Source organism: Macrotis lagotis, chromosome X (genome assembly GCF_037893015.1).
Source record: "Macrotis lagotis isolate mMagLag1 chromosome X, bilby.v1.9.chrom.fasta, whole genome shotgun sequence".
Lineage (NCBI taxonomy): Eukaryota > Metazoa > Chordata > Mammalia > Peramelemorphia > Peramelidae > Macrotis > Macrotis lagotis.
In genome coordinates, this window is record NC_133666.1 from 35493403 (window position 1) to 35520355 (window position 26953).

Consider the following 26953-nt stretch of genomic DNA (forward strand, 5'->3'; position numbering starts at 1 on the left):
GGAGCCTGGTCACCTTGAGTTTTTGCCCTTGACTTCCATTAAGACCATAGATGATTTATTGGTTCTAGTTTAAAGATCCTAATCTCAAGGGACAGTTCTGAAATTTCTGAGCAGATGCCTACTTTGTCTCTTTTTAGCCATCAGAGCTCGGTCAGATGGAGCCCATGACTGCAACAAGTAGTTTTTATTTCTCAGTGATGCATTAAAATATTCTCTCCATTGTATCACTTCATGTGACAGGAATCCTGATTATGTTTCTTTTCAAAGAAATATCCCTGGATTCTGACTTTTTCCCCCCTCACATTTTATCTCAATTCTACAAGGAATCTAAATCATTATTATTTATTGGGAAATTATAAGACTCTCTATTTTCCAGCAGATAGGGTACTCTGTTAGCAGCTTCAGTGTCACTGGACTAATCAGTGCTCCCTGTACTGACAGCACTTAATTTTGACATTTAAGGAATGTTGAAACCATGTTCTTCTGAACTGTACTCTCATACCTAATCTAAGGTCAAGGGCAATACAAATGAAATCAGGTCCCTAAATTCTCCAAAAATGAAAAGAAAGCAAATTGTTACAAGCTTAGCCAGGAGTGTGTGAGAGCCAGCAGATGTCTCTTACTTTAGGAGGGGTCGAGGTGTGTGTGTGTGGAGGGGGGGGGGGAGTGAGTAAGCCTCAGCCATCTGCTGGCTCTCTCGCATGCTTGCTCCATAAGTAAAGTAGGTTAAAAAGACCCCACCAAGAAGTTGTGTCTCTTTAGTTATAAGACAAGTGATTAATTGCTATTATTTGTCTCTTTTGCAGGTTTGGGAAGTAGTCATTCATTCATTCATTCAACAAGTGTTTACCAAGTGTCTTTTATTTTGGTGACAGTCACTATGCTAGCCTTAACAGATATAATTTTTAAAAAAACAGATTGTTTTTATTTGCCCTCAAGGAGCTTACGTCCTTCTGTATTTGGGATGTTGTAACCACTTCCCCCTCTTTTATTAACTTGCTCATTCAGCTTCCTGAATTAAGTACTTATTACTAAGAGAGTTAGTCTGTTGTAATGAAACCCCCCTTCTCATGGGTGGCCATGTGCAAATGTGGGTTTACTCATCTATAAAATGGAAATAATCTTTTGCCTTATTCTTTCACATGACTGGCATGAGGAAAGCATTGTATAAGTCATAAAGTGCTATAACAATGTGAGTTATGTATGTATGTATCACTAAATGGGAAGGGGAGAAGAAAGAGTGATTGGAGAGGAACTGAGAAAAATGATAAATAGAAGTCATTGTCCTTGCTCTCTAGGAAGATATATATATATATATATATATATATATATATATATATATATATATATATGTAACCCTCCATTTCTTCTAAATCTTGTGTGGCTATCATGAAATTGTATAATTCTGTTTATTTCTTCTTTATTGTGATTTTACTTTGTTCATTTTTTTATTTGGTAATTCATTTTTATTTTTATTGTTTGTTTTTATTATATTACTTCAAAGTTTATTGATTAGCTTAGTCTTTGTAAAGAATCATTTTTAGTTTTATTTACCATTCTGCTTCTTTGGTGGTTTCTACTGCATCTATTTTTCCTCTAATTTTTCAAATTTCTTTTTTTTTGCATTTATTTTGAATTTCTTTATTTTCGATTGCATTGTCAGTTCATTAGTTTTCTCTTTTTCTGTTTTGTTAGTGTATATTCCTAGAGAGGTCATTTCTCCTTTGAAAAATGAAGTCTTAGGGGCAGCTAGGTGGCATAGTGGATAGAGCACTGACCCTGGAGTCAGGCAGACCTGAGTTCATATTCGACTCAGACACTTAATAATTGCCTAGCTGTGTGGCCTTGGGCAAGCCACTTAACCCCATCATTGCCTTGTAAAAACCTAAAAAAATGAAGTTTTAGCTGTATCCCAGAAATTTCAAAATGTTTCTCATTCTTATTATCTTTCTCATAGTTATTAATGCTTTCTATGATTAGTTCTACCCAATCATTATTAAGGATGTCATTATGAAATCTTCATTTAGATATTTATCCTTTGCTTATATTCCTAGTATTACTTAACTCTTTTTATTGGATTACGTATTGTCAATGATACATTCAGTAATTTTATTTTTAACATGATTTATTTTTAAAATACCATGTGTTATTGAGATATTTGTATGTTCACTAATGTTCCCATTGAGATGATGTTATAAGACTTTCAGCTCAAAACTGTTGAGAATTTTATTTAATTCTATATTTTCTATTTTCATTTTATCATCCTCTTAGCCATCTCCAAAAAAAGAATATTAAACTCTGGAATTATTTTTCTATGTCTTTGCAGTTCACCTAACTTTTCCTTTTTGAATTTAGGTGCAATGACATTTGGTATATATATATATATATATATATATATATATATATATATATATATATATATATATATGTATGTATATTGAATTATTCATATTGGTTCATTGTCAATGATTCCCTTAAACTTAATTTCTAGAAATTTTTAGTCTCACTAGTATGACAAGACAAACACCTATGAAACAATTAAATAACAAAGGAAATGCAAAGAGTAGTGACAGGCAATGAGTGATGTGAGTTTTAAGGAGAAGATTCAAGACTTAAGGTAGGAGAAACCAAAAATGGTTGGGCACTGAAGGAGGCAATAGGTATATATCTGAAGAAAAGACATTCCCTGGCAAGGAACAGAAGTTACAGAATAAAAAAGCTGAAAGGGATCTGGGGATCCATTTAGTCTAACCTGTCCTGGAAAAAGAATATCTACAACTGGTGATTTGACCTCTCCAAAACCTGTAATAGAGGAGCAGCCTTACCTTTGATTTTACCACCTGAGAGAAGCCTCTAGGTTGATGGTAATGGAGGGCAGGGTAGATCTTTGGTGGATTTAAAAAAGAATCTCAGATATCATGTTGACTATGTTACTTTGAGTTCTCTCAAGTCTTAGGAATTAACCTAGTCTTTGATGATAAGGATATAGCTATCCTATGGGATGGCAGTAAAAGTGTCCTCACTACCTGACCAAGGAGTCCTTGGGATCTCCTTTCTCTCTCTCTCTCTATGTTCTCACCAACTAGTATGCGAAGGGGGATTTCATTACACCAGACTAACTCTCTTAGTAATAAGTACTTAATTCAGGAATCTGAATGAGCAAGTTAATAAAAGATGGGAAAGTGGTTACAGCATCACAAATACAGAAGGACATAAGCTCTTTGAGGGCAAATAAAAACAATCTGGTTTTTTTTATGTTATCTATTAAGGCTAGCATAGTGACTGTCACCAAAAAAAAAGACGCTTGGTAAACACTTGTTGAATGAATGAATGAACGAATGACTACTTCCCAAACCTGCAAAAGAGACAAATAATACCTTTCTAATGTCCTTGTCATGTAACACTATATATACCATATTTCTTGAAACTATCAGTTTCACAAAGGCAAGGATTGATTGTATCTTTGTACCTCTAGACACTTAGTAGCTTGTCCCAGAAAATGAGCAGCAGTAGAAATGCTGAGCCTAAATTGTGTTAAGGCTTTCAGTAGTGACTGCACCCAGCCACTCAGTGGTCCTTCCCCAGGGCCAGGCAGCACTGGTGCTGGCTAGAGGCCTGGGCACATCACAACCCACATCTATGATCCTTTGCCTCCTTTCAGGGACCCCCCCAGTATACATGGAGAAAGATCGACTCATAGAACTGCTCCTGGTTGAGGCCCAGGAGCCCCCCAGGTGTAAAGTGGGTCAGCTGGAGGCATAGGAAAAGGTGACAGTATTTCCTTATTTTACCCCATAGTGAATCATCAAATAGCTGAAAGCGACAGGAACCTTCACTTTTCTTTATGTACCCAGAACCTCTTCATGGAAGGAACTACAGGAATAAGTTATCAGCATCAATGTTTCCCATATCCACCATTAGAAGTTCCTACTATTCCAGTCAACGGGGCCTTTGATGCCTTCTCTATCTACCCCCATTGTACTATGGTGTCAATCCTGGACCCAGTACCTTTGTTTTCACTGGTTGAAGAGCTTTTGGGAGGCTTGGGTAGTAAGTTCTCCCTGATATCTGCAATTCTGTGATGTATTTTAGGCAGCCGAGGCTGCTCACAATAATTCTTGTGAAGTAGTCCTGGATTAGGGCTCCCTAAGGCAGGGTAGAAGAAAGAAAAAAGAATGTCACTTACGCTATGAAGCCATCCGTATCTAATACTATGGCTTCCTTGAGCCATCTGTCCAGAGAGGCTGGAAGAAAAAGGAAGTTCTTGGAGTTTAGCCTTTGCTTAAGGAGTCAGCAAAGTTGAATAAGCAACTCATTTTTATTCATCCTGGTTGAGAAGTGTTTCAAGTGTTGATTGTGTGATGCCCCAGTTTTGAAAAGTGTGAAATAGGCATGCTCTTAGTGAATGATTTTTGGGGGCGGGGTGAATAGGAAAAGTGAGTGTTCTTATTTTGGGTAAAACAAGGGACAATCCATTGAGTGAGCCCTCCCACCTAAGAAGATACCTCATTTGCTAAATCCCAACTATACCAGGAACATCATTCAGGGTAGAAATGATTGGAGGAGGAGTTAAACCATGACCTCCATTCCGGTCACCCTTCACTTCTTTCTCAGGCCATCTCTCTTGCACTGTACTCTTTTACCTTCCTTACCTTGACCATTTGGTGAACCAATTCATTTCTCTACTTTCTTGTACTTTCAAGTCCCTTATCCCCTTTTAATATCACCAGCCATGCCTTGCCAAACCCCAAATATGGATTACTCCTACCATCTTCTTCCTTTGTTCATGAGCTTCTAAATATAGCTAGAGGAAACCACAGAGCTCCACTAAGTCCAGTAAAAATGTGTTATCCAAATGTTTTCCAAACCAAATTAAAAGTGCTATTTTATTGAGAAACTTGCTAAATTATTAAGGTCACAATTACAAAAATATATTCATTCAATAATATTGGCATATCTTTAATTCTAAAAATATTTCAGCATAACAAAACTACTCCATTAACCAAACCAAATTAAAAGTGCTGTTTTAATTGAGAAACTTGCTAAATTATTAAGGTCACAATTACAAAAATATATTCATTCAATAATATTGGCATATCTTTAATTCTAAAAATATTTCAGCATAACAAAACTACTCCATTAACCAAACCTGCAGATCACAATGATCAACAGTTTTCTGTCAGTACTTTCTGTGCTAAAAGATACAGATGGTTTTCTGCTTCCCTTTGTATGAGAGAACCTAGGCAGTGATTGTACAAAGACAAAACAATTGATTCTTAATTTAAATTTGAAATGCTTGCATGCGTGTAACTTGGTATCTCAATTACTGCAACTGTCAATCAGTCCTTCCTGGTACCAAGTTATATCTAAGCTTAAAATCAGTATAAACTGACTATTAAGACAGTCACATGATTAGAATAAAAAAATAACAAAAAAACTTAAGCTTTCCTCACCAAGATGACTCTAACAAACTTCACCATTTTTGAATACAACTTAAAACAAATGTAGCAAAGTGTTTAAATTTTTTATTATTATGAAATACACTAGGGTTTCACATTTTTTAATATGCAGATTTGAAAAGGATAGTAAAATTAACCCCATTCACTTTTTTAAAATAAGGATTCAAGTCAAAAATAGAAAAACTGTCTCATTCATGTGACTTAGATGCTTATACAAGTAAAAAATAAATGATCCAAACATATTTTAAGTTAAACTTAGGGGTTTGCCAGTAAATAGAGTTTTAAAAAATAAGATAAACTTGGACATAATGTTTTCAAGACACTTTAAAAAGGTAATTAATGTTAAAACTTATGAAATAAATCATCTTTAATATCGAGTAATACAAATTATTACATGACTCTCTAGTTCTAATTTTTTTTCATAAAACTTCAACTCAAAGATAACATGATCACTTTTTTTCCTACCAGATTTAAACCAGGAATAATTTTTCATAACTGTATACAGAATTGAATGACTTAAATTTATATGATTTTAGTAATGAGTATGCCAAAAACTAAATTCTAAAACTTATAGCATCATATTAGATTCAGCTTTAAAAATAATTCAAAAAACTGTAAATGATTTCATTTTTTATCTTTATATCCCTATATATGCATAGCACATAATAGACACATGGTAAGTATTTGCCAAATTAAATCATTTCTTTCTTAATTTCTCAGCTCAGTGGTTCAGATGAGATATACAAAAATTTTCTGAGCTGAAATGTACAAAATTGTAAATGTATACCAAAATTATGGTAGAGGTTTTATTAGTATAAGTAAGTTAAACTGCTCCAATTGCAATATGTACAAAATTATAGCAAGAATATTTTAACTACTGTTAGATGTTTGTAGAGATTTTCCTCCACCTTTTGATGAAAAAAATAGGAATAATTGAATTTCAAAAACAAACTCCTTTAAAAACACTCACAAACTAGGTTGAATAAATACCACTTGTTAAAAAAATTGGGGAGTGAGAGTGAAATGAAGAATTAGGAAGACTTCTTAATTAGATGATTTTCAACGTCTTTCCATGAAGTGTGAAGTATACATAATCATGAGATTCATTTACTGCTTAATATCCAACTGCAAGATTCTGTAATTTATAGCAATGCCTTAGATATTAAAATTATTTTAAACAATTGCATTCAAATCAGTTACTAACAATTTTCACCTTAATTGGTGACTATTTTATTCAAGAGGAGCTTAATCAGAATAATAATCATATGGCAAGCAAAAATTATTCTTGGCTTTTGTTTGATAAAGTTTCCTTATCTGTTTTATATAAACATATTTTAGGTTTAGAGGAAAAGTAGAGGATGGATGCTTAATTTCTATTTGTCCTGTGAGAATGAACCTGAATAAGAGCCTGGAAGATTCCCTATGATACTGCCCTGAAAAAAGTGGCAAAACAAGTATTCATTTGGAAATTCACTTTCATTGGTAATGTGCTGGACAATCCCTCCCTGTAAAAACCTCTCTACAAAAAGCACACCTTCACCCTGGTCAGAGGCAAGACCTGCTTCACTTTGCCAATTCACCAATTCACTTAGCCACAAAACAATTTCATTAGAAATCTTTTATTGCACCTTCTTTCCTTGACACAGAGATCACAGTGCTAATGAACAAACTTCTGACAGCTCATTTTGATTTCCTCCCGAATGGATGAGGATTCATTTTCCATTGTTTCTTTTTTATTCTACAAGAATTCAGATCTTCTTTTGAAGGGCAGAATGAATAAATGGTTGTCTAACCCAATTCCACAGGAAATAAAACCTTGATCAAAATTAAAAACAGCACCAAAAACTGTCATTCGACATATGATAAAAATATTAGGAATAATAATATTTATATAATGCTTACCATGTTAAGTTTTTACCATGCTAAGTGCTTTTCACTTCCTAATTTAATCCTCACAACCTGTGAAGTAGGTGTTCCCACTAAACCCATTTTACAGATGAGGAAACTGAAGCAAACAGAGACTACGTGATTTGTCCAGGATCACACAGCTAATAGTGTCTGAGCCTGTATTTGAATTCAATTTTTTCTGACTCCAGATCCAATGCTCTATCCACTGCACCAAGAATCAAGTTCCTGGTTGAACAGCCACCGACTGTAAAGATTAGCAAGTGAACTGACAATAAGCAATAAAAGTAGCAACATATGTATAGGCAACTGCTTGTCTCCAGTCTGTAGAAACTGTTCTTTCTGAGCTAATAAGCAGCTCTGAGAATTGCAGTCTCACCCAATGCTCATTTTTCCCAAGGAGGGTTTTGGGGTCTCACCTGGTCTGGTAGTTGCTATCAGTTTTACTGCAGAATGGCACAATTCAGCACTGCCCACTGAAGATGAACAGGAGCATCTTCTGATAGTCGAACTTGTAAAAGGTTTTGGTTCCTTCGTTGGCACTGGACTCTCCTTAACAGCAATCTTTCCAGTCTCTCCTGCTTTGCTGTTCTTAGAATGATGATCTAATCCCTCATAATTCCCTGCCGGTGTACTCTTATTACTAATACACATGATCCCAGTATGCTACAAAACAGGATGAATGCTGTGATGATGATCTGATCTTTCCATACAAAAAGTCTGAATCAAAACTATCACCATTATGTTTTCTATCAAAACAAGGATGAAAATTCCCCATCCAAATTCAATGAAAATTCCTACAAGAATCTGTATTGTTTCTTTCTTTTTCAACAGAAACAAAGAAACTTATAGAAGCCCTGCTTATAGCTAAGTGCTATAGAAAAAACTCTATACCAGAACAAGCACAAGAATTTGTTTGAACAAATTTTTCTTTAACGAAATTCCACAGCACCATATCAGAACAGATAATAAACTGACAAGGAGTAAATAAGTTGCTATCAGATAAAGAAACTGCATCTGTTTCCAACTCAAAAATAGAACAGCAAGATACCAGATCAAGGAAATCAAACTAGTGATACTTATATCAAAGTTCACATTATGGATAGCGTATACACCGTGTGTTTTAGATCAATGGAGGGAATGCTCAGTAACCAACCAACAGAAACATATATAAACAGTCACAAAAGTATTTGTCACCATCCTTAGGCTTATGATCTCTACTTCCATGTTGAACTGTGCTGCAAAGTTAACCACTCCCACCCAGTATTATTGGAAAGTCTCCATAAAAAAAATGTATGTTGATAAGTTAGTATAGTTCATTAAACTACTAATCTTGTTCAGGAGCTCCACCATTTCTCTACACAGAAGTGACATCACCAGGAGCTTAGCTGTAGTGAGCAAAATGATCGCAACAAATGCAGATTTCTTGGGCTTCTTTATTTGTCCCACCATTGTGCAACCAAGATAAAAGAGGGCTGGGCCAAAAATAAAACTCCCACATCTATCTAGAAAATTTTCCTAGAAATTTCTTCAAATTAACTAATATGTTCTGACCAAGAATAAGATTGAAGGAAATTCCAATGAAGACCATAAATGCTGTTGAGTTCTACTACATATTCAGAAGTCCAAGTCTGACAATTTATACTTTGTTTTAAGAGGAGTCATACTCCTCTTTGCATTTTTGAATCTCACCAAATAAATATACTAAGGTCCTGGATAAATACCTATAATGCTACAACAATAAGATATCCCAGTGCAAAGTCTTTACTTTGTATAGCAAAAGTAGGGAAGAATACAACTTTATCAAATTGACTGTTAAGACAGGCAACTGATAATATTAACATATACACAATAAAAAATATAGAGACTTTGGCAACTAAAAACTATAAAGGAAGAATCGATTTATATTTAAAAATTGAATATAACCATGTTTTTGAATAGTATAGCTGGAAATGCTAAATGGAAAACAAAATCCCCTAGTCCTTTAGCCTAACGTGATGCTATAATGTGGGCATTTTCTGCTAAGTAACCAAAAGGAATTCTATTAAAGCATTTTTTTTAGGTTTTTGCAAGGTAAACGGGGTTAAGTGGCTTGCCCAAGGCCACACAGCTAGGTAATTATTAAGTGTCTGAGACCAGATTTGAACCCAGGTACTCCTGACTCCAGGGCCAGTGCTTTATCCACTATGCCACCTAGCTGCCCCTATTAAAGCATTTTAAAAAAATCTTTTATGTTTTTCCAATTATATATAAAAACAATTTTAACATTAATTTTTAACTTGGATTCCAAATTCTCTCCCGCTCTCACTCCCCTTTCCCTTTATTGAGAAGACAAGCAATTTGGTATCAGTTAGACATGTACAGTCATGCAAAACATATTTCAATATTAGTCATGCTGTGAAAGAAAACAGACCTATCCCCTCAATTAAAAACATCAAAAAAAATTTAAAAAGTTAAAAAAATTGCTTCAATCTGCACTCAGACTCTATCAGTTCTTTCTCTGGAGGTAGATAACGTTTTTCAACATGTGTCCTATACTGAAGCATTCTAACAAGACTAGAGAAAAAACTAATTTTTGACATTGTTGGAGGATTACTCATAGAACTGAATCCATGAAATACTGTTATAGGCAAAAACTTGATCGTATTGATTGATGAAGTGAGGTTATTTGAAGTCAGGTCAGCAAAAGAATTCATTTTTCTTTCATGTAGACTACTCTAACTAAAACTCTGAGATTGAAATGTAGCCCCTGCTAACTCAGAATTGGAGAGTATGAAATTGTGCAGTGGTTCCTTTTTCATCTGGTTCAAGAAGCCACTACAGACATTGATTTGACTTAAATATTAAGAGCCTCTTGAAAGATACATTAGTCCAAGACAAGATGGTTCACAGTCCCAGAGGCAGCCAGCCATTCGCCACAACCTCAAGCTTAGCTGGAGTTTGGGGGTGCCAGGCAGGTATACAGTTCCAAGATCTCCCTACCCTCCCAGCCTCCAGTTGCTGATGGTTCCAAAGGTACTTTCCCTTCCTCATGCTCCCAAGAGCTCCAAGGCTCCTTTTCCTGTAGGGTGCCCCCCCCCCCAGGCTCTTACCCAACCTAGCTCAGATTCCATCTCTGTGGAGGCACATCTATTATCTAATTTCAAATGGGCTCTCACTGTAACATTCAAATTATTCTATTCCTCCCTATCAATTTCCTATTCTATTCTCTACAGTGACTATGTCTGATGTATTTGTCACTCTCCTCTCACCTCCCATAAAAGACCTTCTTCCTTCCACCATCATAGCTGAAGACTTAGTTTCATATTTACTTGAATAAGAAGAGACTGACATGAATTCCCCTTCTCACCTCATCTTTCATCTCAAATCACTCAGACATCTTCCTTAGCTATCTTCTGCCTCATTCAGATGTCACATGAAGAGCACCAAATGTCTCTATGCCGAGACAAATTCTGCATGTCCCTTTAATACCTTCCCCTCCTGTCTTCTCTAGCAGATTGTCTCCATTATCATCCCCACTCTTTTTATTTTTGATTCTCTCCCTCTGATGGCTGCTTCCCTATCACCCACAGATATGCCCATGCTACTCCCATTCTTTAAAAAACAAAACAAAACCTTCCTTCAATCTAACCACTTCAAACCTCTCCTTCCTGGCCAGGCCTTCAAAAAGGTACAATTGGTGTCTATACTTAAACTTTTCTCACTTTATCATAAACCTCCTGATATCTGATGTCTAACCTCATTATTCGATGAAAACTTCTCTTTCCAAATATGCCAATGATCTCTTAATGACTTCTTTCCAAACCTCATCCTTCTTGTCATTCCTGCAGCATTTGACACTGTTGATCATCGACTTCTCTTGAATATTCTTTTTTTTCTTGTTTTTCTAAAACGACTCCCTCCTAGTTCTTCCCCTAATCTACCTGATTTCTGCTATTTGGTCTCCTTTGATGGTTCTTTACCCGTATAATGCCAACTAACCATGCAATCTCTCATGGGTTCAGAACACATCATCCCTTCAATGATTCCCATATATATATATATATATATATATATATATATATATATATATATATTACATATATTATATATATATATATGTTCCTAGCCTCTTTCCTGAGCTGCAGTTACACACCATTTACTGCCCTATACAATTTCTTTTTTAGTTTATTTTCCCTGTTACATTACCTTTAAAAATAATTTTAATATTAATTTTAAAATATAATTTTATTTTTCCCCAGTTACTTGTAAAGACAGTTTTTAACATTAATGTTTTTTTTTAAAATTTGAGTTCCAAATTTTTAGTCTTTCTCCATCCCTCCTTAGAGACAGTAAGCTATTTGATATAGGTCAAGCATGATCAATCATGCAAAACATATTGGTCATGTTGTGAAAGAAGACACCAAACCAAAAATCATGAGAAAATACAGAAAGTGAAAATAGTATATACGTGGATCTCTTTTCAGATCCATAAAGTTCTTTCTCTGGAGGCTGATAGCATTTTTTATAAATCCTTCACATTTAGATCATTGTATTGCTGAGAATAGCTAAGTCATTCACAATTGATCATCAAAAAACATTGTTACTCTTACTGGGTACACAATGTTCTCTGGATTCTGCTCACTTCAGTTTGCATCAAGTCCTGTAAGTCTTTCCAGGTTTTTCTGAAAGAATCCTGCTTATCATTTCTTATAGCATAATATTATTCCATCAAAATCACATACCACAACTTGTTCAGGCATCCCCTGATTGATGGGCACCAATTTCAAATTTTTTGCCACCATAAAAAGGACTTCTATATCTTTGTACATGTGCATCTTTTTCCCTCTTCTGATCTTTTTCTTATATAGAACTAACAGTGGTCTTGCAGGATTAAAGTGTATGCAGTTTTATAATTCTTTGGGCCTAGTTCCAAATTGCTCTCCAGAATGGTTAAATCAGTTCACTACTCCACTAACAGTACATCAGTGTCCCAATTCACCATTCAACATCCCCTTCAACGTTTGTCATTTGCCTTTTCTGTCATATTAGCAAATCTGATAAGTGTGAGGTGGTACATCAGATTTGTTTTAATTTGCATTTCTCTAATCACTGGTGATTTAGAGCATTTTTTTTTCTAATGACTATAGATAACATTGATTTCTTCATCTGAAAACTGCCTAGTCTTATACTCTGCTCATTTATCAATTGGGGGATGACTTGTGTAGTCTTATAAATTTGACTATATGTTTGAGAAATGAGACCTTTATCAGAAAAACTTTCTGTAAAAAAAAAAATTTCCCCAGTTTCCTGCTTTCCTTCTAATCTTTGGCTGCATTGTTTGGTTTGTGGAAATTCTTTTTTAATTTGATGCAATCAGAATTATCCATTTTATACCCTCATCTTCTATTTTTGTCATAAATTCTTCCCTTATTCATAAATCTGGGAGGTAAAACATTCTTCACACCCCTAATTTGCTTATTATATCACCCTTTATGTCGAAATCATGTACCCATTTTTACCTTATCTTGATATACCGTGTTAGACGTTGGTCTGTATCTGGTTTCTGTCACAGAGAGCTGGAGAGGAGAGAACCTACAACTGGAGGGATTAAGAAAGACTTCATGGAGGAGGTGAATCCAGAACTGAGCCTTGAAGGAAAACATGAACTTGTAATAAGGAAGGCATGTATACAACATATGCAATTTGAAGGAATGTATTTTGGGGACAAATTAGTAGTTCAATTTGATAGCATTTGTGAAGAGTAGTAGTAAATAAGGCTGGAAAGTTAGATAGGAGTCAAATTGTAGAAGTCTTTAAATTCCAGATCAAGAAGTTTTTATATTATCCCAGAGCAGAGATTTTTAACCTAGTACCCATGCACTTCTTTTATTTTTTTTAATTATAATTATATTTCAACATAATTTGGGTTTTTTGTAATCCTATGTATAATTCTCTATTGGTTTAAAACCCATTTCCTGAGAAGAGGTCCCTAGGCCTCTGCCAACTAACTGCCAGAGGGGTCCAGGATACACAACAAAAGTTAAGAAGTCCTGGGTGAGAGGTAAGGAATAGCTATTACAGATTTTCCAGCAGGAGAATGACATGATAAAAGTCTTGTGAATGAAGTTTAATTTGTGCAGCCCTTTTGGAGTAGCTATGGAGAAGGAAGAGACCAGAAATGAGGAAGTCACTTAGGAGGCTTCGGCAGTTGTCTAGACAACAGATGATAAAGGTGATAAGGCTGTGAATTAGGGTGATGGCTCTGTGAAAAGAGATGGATGTGAGAGATGCTATGAAGGCAGAATTAACAAGACTTAGTGACTGATTAGATATAGTGGATGAAGATGACATAAAATTCATATTAGGATTTCTATCTTGTGAATGTTCGAGACTAGAGGGATAAGGAGGGTTGCAACAGATACAGGAAAGGTTAGAAGTTCCCTTTTAGACCTATTGAGTTTTAGATTCTTATGGGACATCCAGGAGGAAATATATGTCAAGCAGTTGGTGATGTAGGTCTGAGGAGAGTCATTTACCTCGTGATAATAATTGAATACTGGGGAGCTGTTGATGTCACCGAGAGCAAGCAAGTAGATGGGAAAAAGAACAAAGCCTCCCAGAGTCATGGGAGAGTACTCATGTGAAGTGGGGAATAAATGGATGATTATCTAGCAAAAAGGGAGTCGAAAGAATAGTCAGGTAATAGAGGCTACTTTCTAGGTGCTTATTCATGGAAGAAGGAGGAGGAGGAGGATTGTTTGAGATGGGAGTTTTTTTTAACCATATAAATCTAGGTTTATTAGAAAATAGTGAATCACATCTTAACATCTCTATATGACAGGAAAGCAGGGAGAATTTGGGGAGAAGAGGGCGGAGTAGGGGTCAACAACAGCCCCCAGGCCAAGATTAGAGTTATGGTTATATTATATAGTATATGTATCTGTGTTTGTCTATGTATCTATCTAAAACAGTGAATTACCTGATTTCCTAGAAACATCTTTGAACCCAGGAGTAGACTTAAGTGAAAACAGATTTCAGTGAAAGAAAATAACTAAGTGTGGTTGTTCATCCTTTGTTTTTAAAGAAGAACAGTGACATACAGGTGATGTCTTGACTTGCACGTGAATTGTATTGAAGCGAGGTAGAGTGTGTAAGGAAGGGAAAAAATATATAAGCAGAAGTGTGTAACTTGGGTGGAAGCACTCTAGCTTTGCTATGGTGCAGACACATAGGATGTATCAGTCTTTCACCTAGGGGATGGAATGTGTGGGAGACTGCCGATCCCCTTTAGCTTAGTTCTGAGATAATAAGCAGGCAGCAAAGGGATCTACCAGAGAGATGCTGCTTTTCCAGACCAAGCATGACCCCTTGCAGAAATGAGCAGCACAGTTATAGGGCATCTCTGGGAGAAGCAATAGGGAATCATGATTCTATTGTACCCTACTGATTTTGTCCCAGATGTCACATGGCCTACTTACAGCTATGCCCCCATGTCTGACAGCTTTAGCCTCAGAATATAGTTATCTCAGGCCTCTGATAAATTATAAAATAGATGATAATCAATGGAGGAGTTTGCTGACATTCAATAAACTACTTTTGAAGGAGACAGTGGAAAGTATCCTAAAGCAGATCTAAAGGCTGATTCTTTGCATCCTTTGAGATCTCTTCTCCTCTTGATATGCATATGTTTCCCAATTGGTCTTAATTAAGTCATTTGCCCCTATTGAGGACAGAACCTGGTGGTTAGCATGCCTGACTGAATTATTCTTATGTAGAGAAAAGATAGTGTAGGGGCTATAAAGTTTTTATTGCAGAGTTGGGATTGACTGAATTACATTATTCACAAGTGAGAATCCTCTTTGGGGTGCCAGATTGATAGAAGGAGAGGTCATTCCTTCCCTAGACCTATTCAGAAATGAGCCTCCATTGAGCATCTCAACAAAGGACAATTAGTATTGATTGTGCCTGCCTGGTTTTCTAGGGGTGGACACCTGCCCTGTGGCAATGGGCCCTAGACCACCAACTCATGCCACCTCTGCACTTAGCCTTTCCAGAAGTCATCTGAGTACACCAGCTGACTAGGAAGTAAACAACCTGCTCTAATCCTTGCTCCAGCACCTGCTGTACTGAGGACAATTCCATTGTTACAAGAACCATTGTCTCCTCCCCTCAATCTTTATGAAATCTGAATCTATTGGTGTTATTGTTAAGGGGAATCTATTAATAATAATCTCTTCTGTTCCTAAAAAAATCACATTGATTGACTGTACGTTTTCTTGTTGAAGCATTTCAGTCACCTTTTGTTTGAGGGTCCCTTTGGTGTGTTCTAATTTGAGTCATAGACATATCAGTATATAAAATGTATCTAACTCATTGCAACTATCAATTGAATGAAAATAATTTCTTCTTAAAGTCTCAGAGGATTTCACAGATATCACATCATTTGTTCCTTTCAGAAAATGGTCTGTGGAGAGTGGGTGCTGTTCTCCCCTTATTTCTTTGGGAAGCTATAATGATTTAGCAATTATTTAATGAGGGAAAAACACAATAACAACAAAAGTAGAGCCAGCTGTTGAGAATGCAGTCCAGAGGGGCAGGAAGTAGTCAGGGAGAAGAAGGCTCATAAACATTTGTCCTGCCGTCTGTGCCTACTTTTGGGCTTCTTTGGAGGCAAGGAGTTAATATTTAACCATGAAGCTGATGCCTCAGTGCAGCTGGTAGCGATTCAATGAGAACCCAGCACCCACATGTAGGCACACAACTTCCCCCCCTCCTGGGCTTAACATCTGTTCTTTCTTTCTCCCATTTGGTATCTTGGTAAAAATCCTGGGGGACCCCATCCATTACCAAGAATAGAAAACTTAAATTTGGAGTTATTGTCTTTCTCTCTCCATTTGAATGAATAGTCAGATTCCTAAATTGATATTTTAGAAATCAGATCCCAATTCATAAATTCTGGATTTTGAATACCTGAGTACATTTGATAATAATCGGAGTCATTTGACAGATGATAAAAGTGTCATTTCATGCTATGTCCAATCAGCACTGAATTACTTGAATAATAGCGCATACTATATTTATTTTCCTTTCCAAAACAGGAATCAAATACTGGGGAATAGACTGGAGAGGGGAACTGAAGGGGTGATTCATTTTCCTGATAATTGGAGGAGTGACAAAAATAATTTCTTTTTCTTGCGTGCTTCTTCTGCAAATATTGTTTGTGAAGCTGCCCACATCTTCCAGAATGCCTCCCTTTGCCTGGCCTCTCTAGTATTTGGACTTGGAAAGCATTTAATGAGCTCAAGAAACTTGTTTCCCTCCTGGGTCCATATTGTCCAATGGGGACCTGGTGTTTGCAAATACCAATTTGACTGACACATTAATGGGCTTGTCTTCCTTCAAAAACTGTCCTTGTGCTACAAGGCGGGGGGGGGGGGGGGGGGAGGAGAGAGGAGAGAAAGGCAAATTAATAAGTTTCTGGTTTATGAGTTAAAGAGGCTCTGTTTAAATGAAATCCCCATGGAAACTTGTATTTCAAAGGTAAGACTGGGGAAGAAAAGCTGCATGTCAACTCACAAAAGGGACAAGCCATGTACAGACAGACAGAGCGATGGTCTTTGCAGGAGAGAATACCACATAGAAAGTTGAGTGGGCAGGTGTTCCCTAGCAGCTTGAGAAGGGAGCATCTACAGGCAATGGTTTTGTTGTGTTTTTTTTTTGTTTTGTTTTGTTTTGTTTTGTTTTTTTTGCTCAGGCTTCAGTGAAAATTAGTGAGGAAATGAGAGTGAATTGTTGGCTAGAAAATGAAGTCCTCCTTTCAGACCATAGACTAAAGAACTGAAAGATAATTGGGACAGTCCATCATGAAAGCCTCAGGCTCTTTTTTTCCCATTCACTTAAACCTTGGGGGATGACAGGGAGGGTCGGAGGGACGGACTCTGGGAAGGCAAGAAAGCATCTGATATCAGACCCTGATTTGAACATGTTCTATAGCTCACATTTAGCAAGACCCTTTGTATCTGAAAGTGCTGCTCCTAAAGGGACTCATAAGCAGTCTAGCTAAAGGAGGGCACTATGCTGGCTCCCCCATTTGTCATCACTTTGTGTATAACCTGTTCTTTTATTGCATCCTTGCCCCTTTGCTTCTAGGCTACAGGTATGAATTCTGCCAGTGCAGCCTCTAAAGAGAGGGGGTCCTCTCAGATGGAGAACTGGTGGTTTTATAACTTTGGGAGAGAGGGAGAGAATTTATTATATCTCCTGCTGATGTAGTCGAAAGAATGATGGATTGGTAAGTGCTGGGTCTGGCTTCAAGTGCACATGCCATCAGCTTTTGGAAAGGTTTTGGAACCTGGACATATCACTTCACCTCCCTGGGCCTCATTTTCCTCATGTGTTAAGGTGGGACAAGTCAAACTAAATGTTCTCTAAGATCTTCTTTCAGCTCCAAATTCTGTAATTTTATTCTTTTTTAACCTCCATTCCCACTATTCCCCTTAGGCTCATTGTTAGTGACTGTTCAGGAGTTCTGTAACTGAGATCTGACTCCAGATCACAAGAACATTAGAATAGATTGTGAAAATCCGAATTTCCTAGGTATTCCTTTAAAAGCGAACAATTATAGATGATCACAGAATTAGAACTGAAAGGGACATTAGAGTTCTCTTAGTTTAACCCTTTAGTTTTACATGTGAGGAAACTGAGACTTAGAGACTCAAGTCACAGAGCTAGTGAGTGGTCAAAGCAGGAATTTTGAATCTTGTCTTCCAACTCCAAACCCTGGGCTTCTTTCCACAATACCACACTGTCCACCCCTACTAAACTGCCTAAAACTGAGTATAACTAGGAATGCTGGCACCTAGGACAACTATGATGAAATTCTCTCGTGGTTGAGGGAGGGAAAGGTGACAGGGGAGGATTGGAAACTGTCCCGTGAGAAGTGGAAAAAAACAGAGACCATGAGATTTTAGTTGCAAGTACCTGATAGGGAATTCTCAGAGTGGTAGAATATCTCCCCAGCAAGTCATCTAATAGCTTTCTATTTTAACTAATTATTCTTGCTAAGTTCTTTTGTATTCCGGTTATGACGATGACTGAATCTGCCAGTTTTGTCATAGTTGCAACACAGCTTAGTTAAATTACAGTTAAATATCTAGTCCATTGCCATAGACTAGATAATCTCTAGCAATGCCTTGTTTCCTTTGCTCTGTCATTTATTAGGGATGAATACTGTCCAGAAGTAGGTACAGTTAGTATGGAACCTCATCCTTATTACATGTGTCATCTCTGAGTTCTCCAAGATGTTGGAGAAGAGAGCAATAGAGATAATAGACTATAATGTGTTTCTATCAAGTAATGAAAATTTTCAAAATTAAATTATAATTTAAATTATAATTCAAAATTATTTTATAATTAGAATTTATTAAATTATAAATTCAGTTAAATTTTAAATTATAATTAAAATTATAAGACCAAGTCTTAAAAATCTGATGTGTGTGTGTGCCGTCCTTTGAAGTAGTCTTCTTAGTACCACACTAGCTCCACCAGGGCTGCCACGACTCAGGCTATTTTGAGCATTGCTCACAGAGTCAGCTTACAAACTCCAAAAGAAAATCAATGTCCTTATGCAGTCACACTGCATTTTTGAGCCAAGATGAGATTCCCTCAACTAGATCATTCACTTTTTTAGATCAGGCCTTTTCCTAGTAACTTTTGGCTAGTTTTAAATTTTAATCATAATTGTAGCCAATTTTTATATAGAAGAGATATAGGAACACTCTTCCCTCCTCTCTGTGGAGAGGTGATGGTAGTGGGGGTCTATGGATGTAGAATGGTGCATATGCTATTAGACATATTTGCTATGTTAATTTTGCTTAACTTTTATTACAAAAGAGGACTCCATGATGCAGTGGGGATGTTGCTGGGGCATGTAATGTCTTTTCTAATGGAATCAAAAGATAAGGCACCAAGAATTAAATAATTACTTAAAGGGAAGAAAATAAAAGTCAATCAATCAGAATGTTAAAGTGTAGTTCTTATTATGTGATCACTGAGAAGCTTAAGGACAGAAAAGCTGACTCCCCCCAGACTCCTAGAGTAGTTCCAGCTGCAACATCCACAGTCATCTGCTCCCATCCTGGTTGCCCATGCTTGAGTATATGGTTTCCTCATTAGTCTGGATAGTGCTATTTTTTTCTAGCTACCTGGGACTTGTACCTTATTCATCATTGAGAGGGAAAAGAGAGATAGACCTGTCTGTAGAGTTCACCTTAGTGTTGCCGATTATTAAAGATGTAGAGATTGAAGACAGAATATTTAAAGCCACTGGAAAGGCGAAGGAATTCGCATGCTCTCCTCAGGATTTTATTATAAAATATAACAAAGTAAACAGGTTAAAAAACTCCTCTCCTCTGGAAGGGTCAGAAGCACTTAAGACAGAACGAATAATAAGGACCCAGTAGGAAAAGAGTAAGGCAGAGAGAGAGAGAGAGAGAGAGAGAGAGAGAGAGAGAGAGAGAGAGAGAGAGAGAGAGAGAGGTAGAGGGAGACAGAGATAAAAGAACAATCAAGCAGAGATGACTGGGCCGGAGAGAGAGAGGGGTGGTGGCCTTGAGTGGAGGTCCAACTCAGGTTTTATAGTCTTACCCCTTATCTGGGCACTGAGGACTTGAGGGAAATTCCGAATCTGGGTTAAAGACTGAAGAGATCACAATACAAATTTTACATTAAACAATGGAACAATAGGAGGCAATTTACATCTCAAGAACAGGGAATCTCCATGCTTATACCAGAAGGTAATAAAGCTATAGTGTCTATCATTTGATTCTCCATCCAGGAGATAGATTTTTCAATAACTGGAGAGTCAGTTTGAGAGACTGAGGCATAGCTGAAGGAACAGAGATTTATTACAGGTAAACTCAGATATAGAGAAACTTGGAGGAATATGGACCTCTGGCAGCAGAAAACTGCCGGGATGGACTCAAGAGAGTTGAACTGTGGAGAGGAGCAGATGCTGGGAGCCTAGCTTAAGCCCAGTAGAGACATGGTACTGGGGAAAAGTTGGGAGACGTTTTGTGAGAATTCCTCAGCAGAGAGGGGTATTTGAAAGCTAACTTTATGCAAGAAGTGAGTAGCTTTATGTGTTTTCCATTTGTGTGCTTCACTACCATTGTACTTTAAGTTTCTGTCCCCATGGACTCAATATGTCCTTATGGGAGAAGTTTGTAGAAAGGATGTTTTACAGGTTTTTTAGTACCGCCTTCTTAGTAAATGCTTTTGTTAACAGTGAATTGTATCTCCTGACTTGTTCTTAATTGGAAGCACAGTGGTAGGGACTTATGAACTAGAGTCAGAATTCTCATATCAGTGATCCTTAGAACCACCCTCCTGAGACTCCAACACTTTTGTGCAAGGACAATTTGGAGAAGTCTAGAGGGGATACTATGTTTTTCTAATATTTTCTGTCACATATTTAAAAAGGAATCTGATTTCCTTCAGTCTTATGACTTCACTTTTTTCGATTGGTCTGCTTTCCTGATTTTTAAGTGATGAATACATTTTCCTGTTTAGCAGTTTTGAATTTCTTTGTTTCATATTGTGCTTAAATAACCCAGATGCCAAGCCTAGATTGTTTCCATGAGACTTCCCTGAATGGTTGTGATAATTTTGACTCAAAGTTGCCTGCCTGAATTGGAAGATGGAGCAGACTGGACATTGGAACTTTGGAGAGAAGGGATATTTCTTCTTTATTCCTTCTTAGGAAAAGGGACATGATGTTCTAGATTCACTTTAAGGAGATCTGTAGAGAGAAAGAAAATTCTTGCAGTAACTCTGCAACTCTGACTATATATACATAAGTGTTCACTTACTATTCGCCCCCTAAAAGGGGAAAAGATCTACATATATAAAAATATTTATAGCAGTTCTTTTTGTAATGGCAAAGAATTTGAAACTGAAGTAATGCCCATCAGTGGGGGAATGGTTGAACAAGTTGTGGTACATGCATGTTACAGAGTATTATTGTTCTGTAAGAAATCATGAGCAGGGGCAGCTAGGTGGCACAGTGGATAGACCACTGGCCCTGGAGTCAGGAGGTTCTGAGTTCAAATTTGACCTCAGATACTTAATAATTACCCAGTTGTGGGACCTTAGGCACGTCACTTAACCCCACTGTCTTGCAAAAAACAAAAAAACAAAAACATGATCAGCTGTATTCTAGAAAAGGTTGGAAAGATTTGCATGAACTGATGCTGAATGAAGTGAGTAGAACCAGGAGAATAATGTGCACTTTAACAGCAACATTATGTGATGATCAACTATGATAGACATGGCTCCTCTCAGGAGTTCAGTAATCATAGACAATCCTGAGAGACCTTTTATAGAAAATGATACCCACTTCAAGAGAAAAAAAACCTATGGAGTCTGAATGCAAGGAAAAGCATACTATGTTCACTTTTTTAAAATTCTTTTGTTTTTTATTTTTTCTCATGGGTTTTTCCCCCTTAGCTATAATTCCTCTTTTATAGAATGACTAATATGGGAATATGTTAAACATGATTGCACATGCACAACTTTTACCAGCTTGTTCACTGCCATAGGGAGGAAAGGGAGGGTGGTAGAAAAATATGGATCTCATAAACTTGCAAATAGATGAATGTTTATACTACCTTTGCATATAATTTAAAAAAATAATTTTTAAAAAATATGTGTTCACCTAGTCATCACAGGGGATCTAGAGTGGTGAGGTAATAACTATATTCTAAAGCATCTTATTCTATCTTGGAATTAGTTTCCTTGTATCGGACCAGTCTCTTTGCAAGTTTTATATATTGTTCCTTTGAAGCCAAGTCAATAAAAAAAAAGCTTATGTCTTCTTCCACATGTCAGTTCTTCAAATATTTGAAGTCAGTGATCATGTCCTGCCCTAAGTCTTCTCTTCTCAAGGCCAAACATTGCAGTGACTGCATGATTTCCAGTCTTCTCCCCATCCGGGCTGCCCTTCTTGGGTCAATGTTTTTCCTAAAATGTGGCGCTCAAAACTTCATTAAGACTGGATGGAAGAGGTCAACTCCGCTTCAAGTTGCCTCTTTAATCCAGTTGTAAGGAAGATGAGTTCCAAAATGTAACTAGATCCTTGAAGAAACTCAAAGGGATATTGCTTCTTGAAGAGTCCTTAAGGAGGATTGGCAAGGGTTGAAACTCTCACCTCTCTCCTCACTTCTCATTTTACACAGGGCAGCGTATTCATATTTACCAGTAGGGAGAGAGTCCTTCTAACAATGGGCTTTGGGACAGGGGTTACATTCATATGCCACCTAGAGACCATCTGGAAGAATATTGAGTGCCACTCATAAAGAGCCATTGATTTTAAATGCCAGTTGCTCCTTTGTGTCCTCTTCATTTTATGTGCCGTGAGATAAAGGCTGTTTTCTTCCAAGTATGCATTTGTAAGCTTGAGTGTTTACATGGAAACTAGGGACTTCTGTTACTCACATCTGTGGATACCTTGGCATGAGACTACTTGGAGATTTTTCTAGAGTAAATTCTGGATGGAACATAAAAGACAAAAAGAGAATAATGACTTTTTGGGGCCTGTCTCAGAGACCAGATCTGAGCCATGTGAACCAAGAGTTTGAGGGTGCCCTGAACCATGACTTTACTATCATTATTAACAAACTAAGTATCTTGTGTCTCTACAGAAATAAATCTCCAGTCTGATGGCTACCATGGGTGAGAAATTCAAATTTTGTTAAGGTAAGGTAGGCGTAGGCTTTCCCTTAGAGAAAGAAAAGTTCTAAGATCTAAAGTTCTGTGACAGATCTAGATGATATTCACATCCAGACCTCTTGTCATTTTTCATGTTAGGAGCTACAGTTCACTCAATATGAACAAAACCAAAACCATACAGTGCATTTTGTTGAGTATATTTGTGTGGTATATGTAGTACAATCTACTAGCATTCCTGAACAGCAGCTAATATTGCTCTTAGAATCCCCCCAAGTCATATATACAAGAAGGAGGCCCAGGCTATTGGTCACTTATCACTGTGTCTCTAAATAGCCTAATTTAGAACATTCATAAGATGTCCTAAACATAGCTTCCTTCAACACCAGGCAAGGGGCCTTATTTCCCATTTCAAACATTTCTTCCATGGTACACATGCAAACAGAGGCCCCCTCTCTCCCTGGAAGAAAGTAACTTTAGCAAAAGGTTATATCTTGTTCCTATGACAAGATGGAAGCAGCTGCCTAGCAAATATAATGATAGTCACATATGAGCTGTCCAGTCCTAGAATCACCATGGCTACCTTGAGTGAAACCAGACTTCCCGATGAAGGGGGAACTCATTGAAAGAGGTGCCAGCTGCATTTTCTTTTGGAGAGGTAGAACCTCTTCAGAGTGATGGCTATCAGGTGTTAGCTTTACAATCAAACAGTCACTTGTCTCAATACTCCTCAACTTGCTGATTGGTATTAGTGACCTTCTCATGACCCTACACCAATTCTCCAAACCTTTGCACCCAATGAATAAAATCAAGAGCAGGAGACACTTTGTAGATATCTGTCTAGTACTAACCCTGTACAAGTCTATCCTCAGTAGGGAGGCTAGTATATGAAGAGGAGCCTTTATATCTCTCAGAATTAGAATTAGTAAACTGAACATAATGTTCACTTTCCTATCTAGTTCTCACCACGTCATTATAACCAGCTCCACCCCTTCTGTCTGCCAAATTGAGAAAGAATAACTAATATTTATATAGCTCTTTTCATATATTCTCTCATTTGCTCCCTAAAAAAGCCATATGAAATAAGTATAAAGGATATTTTCTGCCTTTTGTACAAATGAAGGAATTAAGGCTCAGAGAGATTAAGTGATCTGCCTAAGTCAGAAAACTGGTGTGGATATGAGGCAGAATTCAAACCTAGACCCTCATGACTCCTAAATCCATCATTTTGTCAACTGTGCTTTACCCCCCTTCTTTGTACCCAAGGCCTAACTAGTATCAATTGATTTTATAATTGCTCATGACTGAAACCTATAAACCTACAGTGTCTTGTCCACAATGGAATATTAGCCTTCATGCCTAAGGTTAGATATTAAGTACATTGTCTCAACTATCTCAACCTGGAGCCCATTGAGGTCATTGGGGTAGAAACCTGGGGAGCTAAAAAGGGAAGGTATGAGGACCAAGTCCTTAGGAATAGATAGCTTGGGAGATAAAGAGAACATCAAGTGCCCTTTGTAATCTGATTATAGACAGGTGTAATTCTTGCCAGATAGAGGAGACAAAAAACCACTTAGTCTAAAGTATGTAAAGGCAAATCTATAAGTGAATCAAGTTTGAAAGAGTGAACCAGAATGATGTTCATATGGAGAATCAACTTCTTGGGGTTGTAACTTCCAGACCACAAGATGTGACATTTTCTGACTCTGTTATATAGTCTACCATCTGTTTTTAATTGTAGTGTGCCCACCATACTGGAGACCTCGACCTCTGGCCTACTCTCCCTCTCAGGAAGGTTTAACTATCTGAACTAGTTCAGTATCAACAAAATAATGTGGTTACCAAGATTTCTGAAATGCTGTGGTGTTGGGTGCTGCTTCACCAATCATTTAATTTATTTGTTAACCCTCATTGGTGATATACAGTAAAATGTAAGTGATTGAAATGAATGAAAGATTTGAATGGTAGAATATTATAAGAAAATAATCACAATGGAGATCTTTTAGGGTAGGGAAAAAGAAGAAACAAAAGAAACCCTTTGCTAGGAGAATATTAATAATTCCCATAGAAATGGAGATTATGGATGATGATTTTTCAACATACACAAAGCTGGAAAAGAGATTAACTGTAGCAGTGATCAGCAAACTTACTATGAATCCTAAATTGTTAGATTGTAAATTAATAATGTATAATTTGTATATTTGTACAAGTGCTATAATGTTTGCAAAGCACTTTATCTGACTCAGTCCTCACAACAGCCTCATAATGGGGCTGCTAGGTGGCTCAGTGGATAGAGCGCCAGCCCTGGAATCAGGAGTACCTGAGTTCAAATCTGGCCTCAGACACTTAATAATTACCTAGCTGTGTGGCCTTGGGCAAGCCATTTAACCCCATTTGCCTTACAAAAAGAAGTACACAGAGCCTGGCTCTAAACCAAAATCTGAAGTCAGGGAAGTAGACTGGAAGAATGAGTTAAAAAGTAAGTAAGCAAACAAGCAAAGCATTCCACCATAAAGAACTATTATGATGAAAGGAATGCTCAAGACCTAAATCCAGAATAGGATGGTGCAAATTAAAGCACAACTTGAATACTAATTAAACTCTTAATTACTGGAAGAGATGAAGCAAGAGTTTTTTAAAAGACATTTTCATAAATAAAACAAGAACATTAGAGGAAAAATGGAAAAGAAATGAGAGCTTTGAAAGAAAGAACTGGAAAAGCAATGAACAATTTGGCATGAGAGATACCTAACCTTACTTAAGCAACAAAATCCCTGAAAATTAGAATAGGTTAAATAGAATCCAATGACTCCATGAAACAACAATAAATATTAAGATAAAGTTTAAAAAAACTGAAAAAATAGAAGACATACCAAAATTTGTGGAATACAATCAAAGCAGTACTTAAGGGAAACTACTCTTAAGTTCTCTAAAGAGTCTCTAAACACTGATATCAGTAGAAGAAAGAGAAGAACAAAGAATCAGAACATTAGAAAATCAGCAAATTAAAAATTCCCAATTAAACATCTAAATAGCAAAATCGAAAAAGCAAAGGAAGGATTAGCAAAATGGAAAGTAAAAAAATCATCAGGTTACTAAATATAGCCAGGAGCTGTTTTGGGGGGAGATAAAACCCAATAAAACAGACAATCCATTAGCTAATTTGTATTTTTTAAAGAATACCACATTTTCCAGTATCAAAAATGAAAAAAGAGACTTTACAACCACTGAAGATGAAATAAAACGTTATCAACAATTATTTTGCCCTATTATATGCCAATGAAATTGGTAATCCAAATGAAATGGATGAATATTTTCCAAAAATATAAGTTGAGGGGTGGCTAGGTGGCGTAGTGGATAAAGCACCAGCCCTGGAGTCAGGAGTACCTGGGTTCAAATCCGGTCTCAGACACTTAATAATTACCTAGCTGTGTGGCCTTGGGCAAGCCTCTTTACCCCGTTTGCCTTGCAAAAAAAAAACAAAAAAAAAACTAAAAAAATATATAAGTTGACCAGATTAATGGAATAGGAAATAAAATACCTTACTTTTTCTTAGAAAAAATAACTGACTAAGCCAGAAATGAATTCCCTTGTGAAAAAAAACCCAGAACAGATGGATTTACAAATGAACACTATCAAACATTTAAAGAGCAATTAATTTCAATACTACATAAACTATTTGAAAAAAATGATAAAGGAATCCTACCAGATTTCTTCTATGACACAAATATGACCCTAATAGTTAATTCAGGAAGAGTCAAAACAGCAAAAGAAAAGTGTAGACCAATTTCCCTAATGTGAATATTGGTGCAAAAATTAAATACTAGACAGGAGATTTTAGGAATATGTTGCAAGTATTAAAAACTTTGACTAGGTTGAATTTA

General features: G+C 36.7%; 1 pseudogene; it reads right to left on the reverse strand.

Moving 5' to 3' along the window:
- Window positions 1–8492: 8492 nt before the first annotated feature.
- LOC141498630 (lysosomal cholesterol signaling protein pseudogene) overlaps window positions 8493–26953 on the reverse strand; it is a 38255-nt pseudogene continuing 19794 nt past the window's right edge.